This window comes from Agelaius phoeniceus, chromosome 28 (assembly GCF_051311805.1).
Source record: "Agelaius phoeniceus isolate bAgePho1 chromosome 28, bAgePho1.hap1, whole genome shotgun sequence".
Taxonomy (NCBI): Eukaryota; Metazoa; Chordata; class Aves; order Passeriformes; family Icteridae; genus Agelaius; species Agelaius phoeniceus.
Genome location: NC_135292.1, coordinates 701,110 through 707,109, shown reverse-complemented (window position 1 = coordinate 707,109; position 6,000 = coordinate 701,110).

Genomic DNA, 6,000 nt, shown 5'->3' with positions numbered 1-6,000 from the left:
GGTCTGGGTATAAGATGAAAGGTGGCATCTGGGGCTCTAAGGACTTGCAGGGTCCTAGTTGCTGCCAGCATTGGGTTTGGAGAAATCCAGCAAAGATTGCATCACTCTAGCTTGGCTCCCCACTTTCTGCCATAGTTAGTGGCTGCAAACGGAGGCCATTTCCCATGGGAAAAAGAAGTCCTTTCCCCACGGTCTGCAAATGAAATGCAAGGTGGCCTTTGGGGCTCTAAGGACTTGCAGGGTACTTCTTACTGGCAGCTTTAGATTTGGAGAAATCCAGCAAAGATTGCAAATTTCTTGCTGGGCACCACCCTATTGGCCAGGGCGAGAGGCCAGAAATGGAGGCCATTTTCCTTGGGGAAAATGAAGTCATTGGCCCAGGCTCTGGGTATCAGATGAAAGGTGGCCTTTGGGGCTCTAAGGACTTGCAGGGTCCTAGTTGCTGGCAGCTTTATGTTTGGAAGAATCCAGCACAGTTTGCAAATTTCTCGTTAGGCACTGCCCTGCCTGCCAGGCCAAATGGCCAGAAATGAAGGCCATTTTCCATGGGAAAAATGTCCTTAACCCAGGGTCTCAGTAATATGTTCAAGGTGGCCTTTCAGGCTCTAAGGACTTTCAGGGTCCTAGTTGCCGAACACTTTAGGTTTGGAAGAATCCAGCAAAGATTGTATCACTCTAGCTTGGCTCCCCACTTTCTGCCATGGTGAGTGGCTGCAAACACAGGCCATTTCCCATGGGAAAAAGAAGTCCTTTCCCCACGGTCTGCAAATCAAATGCAAGGTGGCCTTTGGGGCTCTAAGGACTTGCAGCGTACTTCTTATTGGCAGCTTTCGATTTGGAGAAATCCAGCAAAGATTGCAAATTTCTTGCTGGGCACCACCCTATTGGCCAGGGCGAGAGGCCAGAAATGGAGGCCATTTTCCATGGGGAAAATGAAGTCATTGGCCCAGGGTCTGGGTATCAGATGAAAGGTGGCCTTTGGGGCTCTAAGGACTTGCAGGGTCTTAGTTGCTGCCAGCTTTAGGTTTGGAGAAATCCAGCAGAATTTTCAAATTTCCTGCTTGGCACCCTACTTTCTGCCAGGGCAAGTTGCAGCACAGGGATACTATTTCTATGGGAAAAAGAAGTAATTTCCCCATCATGTGGGTATCAGCAGAGAGGTGAAATTTGGGGCTCTAAGGAGCTGCAGGCTCCTCGTTGCCAGCAGGTTTAGTTTTGGAGAAAATCAGCCAAGTTTGCAAATTTCAGACAGGGAATGAAGCAGATGGCCGGGGCGAGTGGCCCCAAACTGACCCCATTTTCCATGGGGAAATGAAGTCATGTCCCCAGGGTCTGGGTAGAAGATGAAAGGTGGCATCTGGGGCTCTAAGGACTTGCAGGGTCCTAGTTGCTGCCAGCATTGGGTTTGGAGAAATCCAGCAAAGATTGTATCACTCTAGCTTGGCTCCCCACTTTCTGCCATAGTTAGTTGCTGCAAACGGAGGCCATTTCCCATGGGAAAAAGAAGTCCTTTCCCCACGGTCTGCAAATGAAATGCAAGGTGGCCTTTGGGGCTCTAAGGACTTGCAGGGTACTTCTTACTGGCAGCTTTAGATTTGGAGAAATCCAGCAAAGATTGCAAATTTCTTGCTGGGCACCACCCTATTGGCCAGGGCGAGAGGCCAGAAATGGAGGCCATTTTCCTTGGGGAAAATGAAGTCATTGGCCCAGGCTCTGGGTATCAGATGAAAGGTGGCATCTGGGGCTCTAAGGACTTGCAGGGTCCTAGTTGCTGGCAGCTTTATGTTTGGAAGAATCCAGCACAGTTTGCAAATTTCTCGTTAGGCACTGCCCTGCCTGCCAGGCCAAATGGCCAGAAATGAAGGGCATTTTCCATGGGAAAAATGTCCTTAACCCAGGGTCTCAGTAATGTGTTCAAGGTGGCCTTTCAGGCTCTAAGGACTTTCAGGGTCCTGGTTGCTGCCAACTTTAGGTTTGGAAGAATCCAGCAAAGATTGTATCACTCTAGCTTGGCTCCCCACTTTCTGCCATGGTGAGTGGCTGCAAACAATGGCCATTTCCCATGGGAAAAAGAAGTCCTTTCCCCACGGTGTTCAAATGAAATGAAAAGTGGCCTTTGGGGCTCTAAGGACTTGCAGGGTACTTCTTACTGGCAGCTTTAAATTTGGAGAAATCCAGCAATGATTGCAAATTTCTTGCTGGGCACCACCCTATTGGCCAGGGCGAGAGGCCAGAAATGGAGGCCATTTTCCATGGGGAAAATGAAGTCATTGGCCCAGGGTCTGGGTATCAGATGAAAGGTGGCCTCTGGGGCTCTAAGGACTTGCAGGGTCTTAGTTGCTGCCAGCTTTAGGTTTTGGAGAAATCCAGCAGAATTTTCAAATTTCCTGCTTGGCACCCTACTTTCTGCCAGGGCAAGTTGCAGCACAGGGATACTATTTCTATGGGAAAAAGAAGTAATTTCCCCATCATGTGGGTATCAGCAGAGAGGTGAAATTTGGGGCTCTAAGGAGCTGCAGGCTTCTCGTTGCCAGCAGGTTTAGTTTTGGAGAAAATCAGCCAAGTTTGCAAATTTCAGACAGGGAATGAAGCAGATGACCGGGGCGAGTGGCCCCAAACTGACCCCATTTTCCATGGGGAAAAGAAGTCATGTCCCCAGGGTCTGGGTGTCAGATGAAAGGTGGCATCTGGGGCTCTAAGGACTTGCAGGGTCCTAGTTGCTGCCAGCATTGGGTTTGGAGAAATCCAGCAAAGATTGCATCACTCTAGCTTGGCTCCCCACTTTCTGCCATGGTGAGTGGCTGCAAACACAGGCCATTTCCCATGGGAAAAAGAAGTCCTTTCCCCACGGTCTGCAAATCAAATGCAAGGTGGCCTTTGGGGCTCTAAGGACTTGCAGCGTACTTCTTATTGGCAGCTTTCGATTTGGAGAAATCCAGCAAAGATTGCAAATTTCTTGCTGGGCACCACCCTATTGGCCAGGGCGAGAGGCCAGAAATGGAGGCCATTTTCCATGGGGAAAATGAAGTCATTGGCCCAGGCTCTGGGTATCAGATGAAAGGCGGCATCTGGGGCTCTAAGGACTTGCAGGGTCCTAGTTGCTGGCAGCTTTATGTTTGGAAGAATCCAGCACAGTTTGCAAATTTCTCGTTAGGCACTGCCCTGCCTGCCAGGCCAAATGGCCAGAAATGAAGGCCATTTTCCATGGGAAAAATGTCCTTAACCCAGGGTCTCAGTAATATGTTCAAGGTGGCCTTTCAGGCTCTAAGGACATTCAGGGTCCTAGTTGCCGCACACTTTAGGTTTGGAAGAATCCAGCAAAGATTGTATCACTCTAGCTTGGCTCCCCACTTTCTGCCATGGTGAGTGGCTGCAAACACAGGCCATTTCCCATGGGAAAAAGAAGTCCTTTCCCCACGGTCTGCAAATCAAATGCAAGGTGGCCTTTGGGGCTCTAAGGACTTGCAGGGTACTTCTTACTGGCAGGTTTCGATTTGGAGAAATCCAGCAAAGATTGCAAATTTCTTGCCGGGCACCACCCTATTGGCCAGGGCGAGAGGCCAGAAATGGAGGCCATTTTCCATGGGGAAAATGAAGTCATTGGCCCAGGCTCTGGGTATCAGATGAAAGGTGGCCTTTGGGGCTCTAAGGACTTGCAGGGTCTTAGTTGCTGCCAGCTTTAGGTTTGGAGAAATCCAGCAGAATTTTCAAATTTCCTGCTTGGCACCCTACTTTCTGCCAGGGCAAGTTGCAGCACAGGGATACTATTTCTATGGGAAAAAGAAGTAATTTCCCCATCATGTGGGTATCAGCAGAGAGGTGAAATTTGGGGCTCTAAGGAGCTGCAGGCTCCTCGTTGCCAGCAGGTTTAGTTTTGGAGAAAATCAGCCAAGTTTGCAAATTTCAGACAGGGAATGAAGCAGATGGCCGGGGCGAGTGGCCCCAAACTGACCCCATTGTCCATGGGGAAATGAAGTCATGTCCCCAGGGTCTGGGTAGAAGATGAAAGGTGGCATCAGGGGCTCTAAGGACTTGCAGGGTCCTAGTTGCTGCCAGCATTGGGTTTGGAGAAATCCAGCAAAGATTGCATCACTCTAGCTTGGCTCCCCACTTTCTGCCCTAGTTAGTGGCTGCAAACGGAGGCCATTTCCCATGGGAAAAAGAAGTCCTTTCCCCACGGTCTGCAAATGAAATGCAAGGTGGCCTTTGGGGCTCTAAGGACTTGCAGGGTACTTCTTACTGGCATGTTTCGATTTGGAGAAATCCAGCAAAGATTGCAAATTTCTTGCTGGGCACCACCCTATTGGCCAGGGCGAGAGGCCAGAAATGGAGGCCATTTTCCTTGGGGAAAATGAAGTCATTGGCCCAGGCTCTGGGTATCAGATGAAAGGTGGCCTTTGGGGCTCTAAGGACTTGCAGGGTCCTAGTTGCTGGCAGCTTTATGTTTGGAAGAATCCAGCACAGTTTGCAAATTTCTCGTTAGGCACTGCCCTGCCTGCCAGGCCAAATGGCCAGAAATGAAGGCCATTTTCCATGGGAAAAATGTCCTTAACCCAGGGTCTCAGTAATGTGTTCAAGGTGGCCTTTCAGGCTCTAAGGACTTTCAGGGTCCTGGTTGCTGCCAACTTTAGGTTTGGAAGAATCCAGCAAAGATTGTATCACTCTAGCTTGGCTCCCCACTTTCTGCCATGGTGAGTGGCTGCAAACACAGGCCATTTCCCACAGGAAAAAGAAGTCCTTTCCCCACGGTCTGCAAATCAAATGCAAGGTGGCCTTTGGGGCTCTAAGGACTTGCAGGGTACTTCTTACTGGCAGCTTTCGATTTGGAGAAATCCAGCAAAGATTGCAAATTTCTTGCTGGGCACCACCCTATTGGCCAGGGCGAGAGGCCAGAAATGGAGGCCATTTTCCATGGGGAAAATGAAGTCATTGGCCCAGGGTCTGGGTATCAGATGAAAGGTGGCCTTTGTGGCTCTAAGGACTTGCAGGGTCCTAGTTGCTGGCAGCTTTATGTTTGGAAGAATCCAGCACAGTTTGCAAATTTCTCGTTAGGCACTGCCCTGCCTGCCAGGCCAAATGGCCAGAAATGAAGGCCATTTTCCATGGGAAAAATGTCCTTAACCCAGGGTCTCAGTAATGTGTTCAAGGTGGCCTTTCAGGCTCTAAGGACTTTCAGGGTCCTGGTTGCTGCCAACTTTAGGTTTGGAAGAATCCAGCAAAGATTGTATCACTCTAGCTTGGCTCCCCACTTTCTGCCATGGTGAGTGGCTGCAAACAATGGCCATTTCCCATGGGAAAAAGAAGTCCTTTCCCCACGGTGTTCAAATGAAATGAAAAGTGGCCTTTGGGGCTCTAAGGACTTGCAGGGTACTTCTTACTGGCAGCTTTAGATTTGGAGAAATCCAGCAATGATTGCAAATTTCTTGCTGGGCACCACCCTATTGGCCAGGGCGAGAGGCCAGAAATGGAGGCCATTTTCCATGGGGAAAATGAAGTCATTGGCCCAGGGTCTGGGTATCAGATGAAAGGTGGCCTCTGGGGCTCTAAGGACTTGCAGGGTCTTAGTTGCTGCCAGCTTTAGGTTTGGAGAAATCCAGCAGAATTTTCAAATTTCCTGCTTGGCAACCTACTTTCTGCCAGGGCAAGTTGCAGCACAGGGATACTATTTCTATGGGAAAAAGAAGTAATTTCCCCATCATGTGGGTATCAGCAGAGAGGTGAAATTTGGGGCTCTAAGGAGCTGCAGGCTCCTCGTTGCCAGCAGGTTTAGTTTTGGAGAAAATCAGCCAAGTTTGCAAATTTCAGACAGGGAATGAAGCAGATGGCCGGGGCGAGTGGCCCCAAACTGACCCCATTTTCCATGGGGAAAAGAAGTCATGTCCCCAGGGTCTGGGTATAAGATGAAAGGTGGCATCTGGGGCTCTAAGGACTTGCAGGGTCCTAGTTGCTGCCAGCATTGGGTTTGGAGAAATCCAGCAAAGATTGCATCACTCTAGCTTG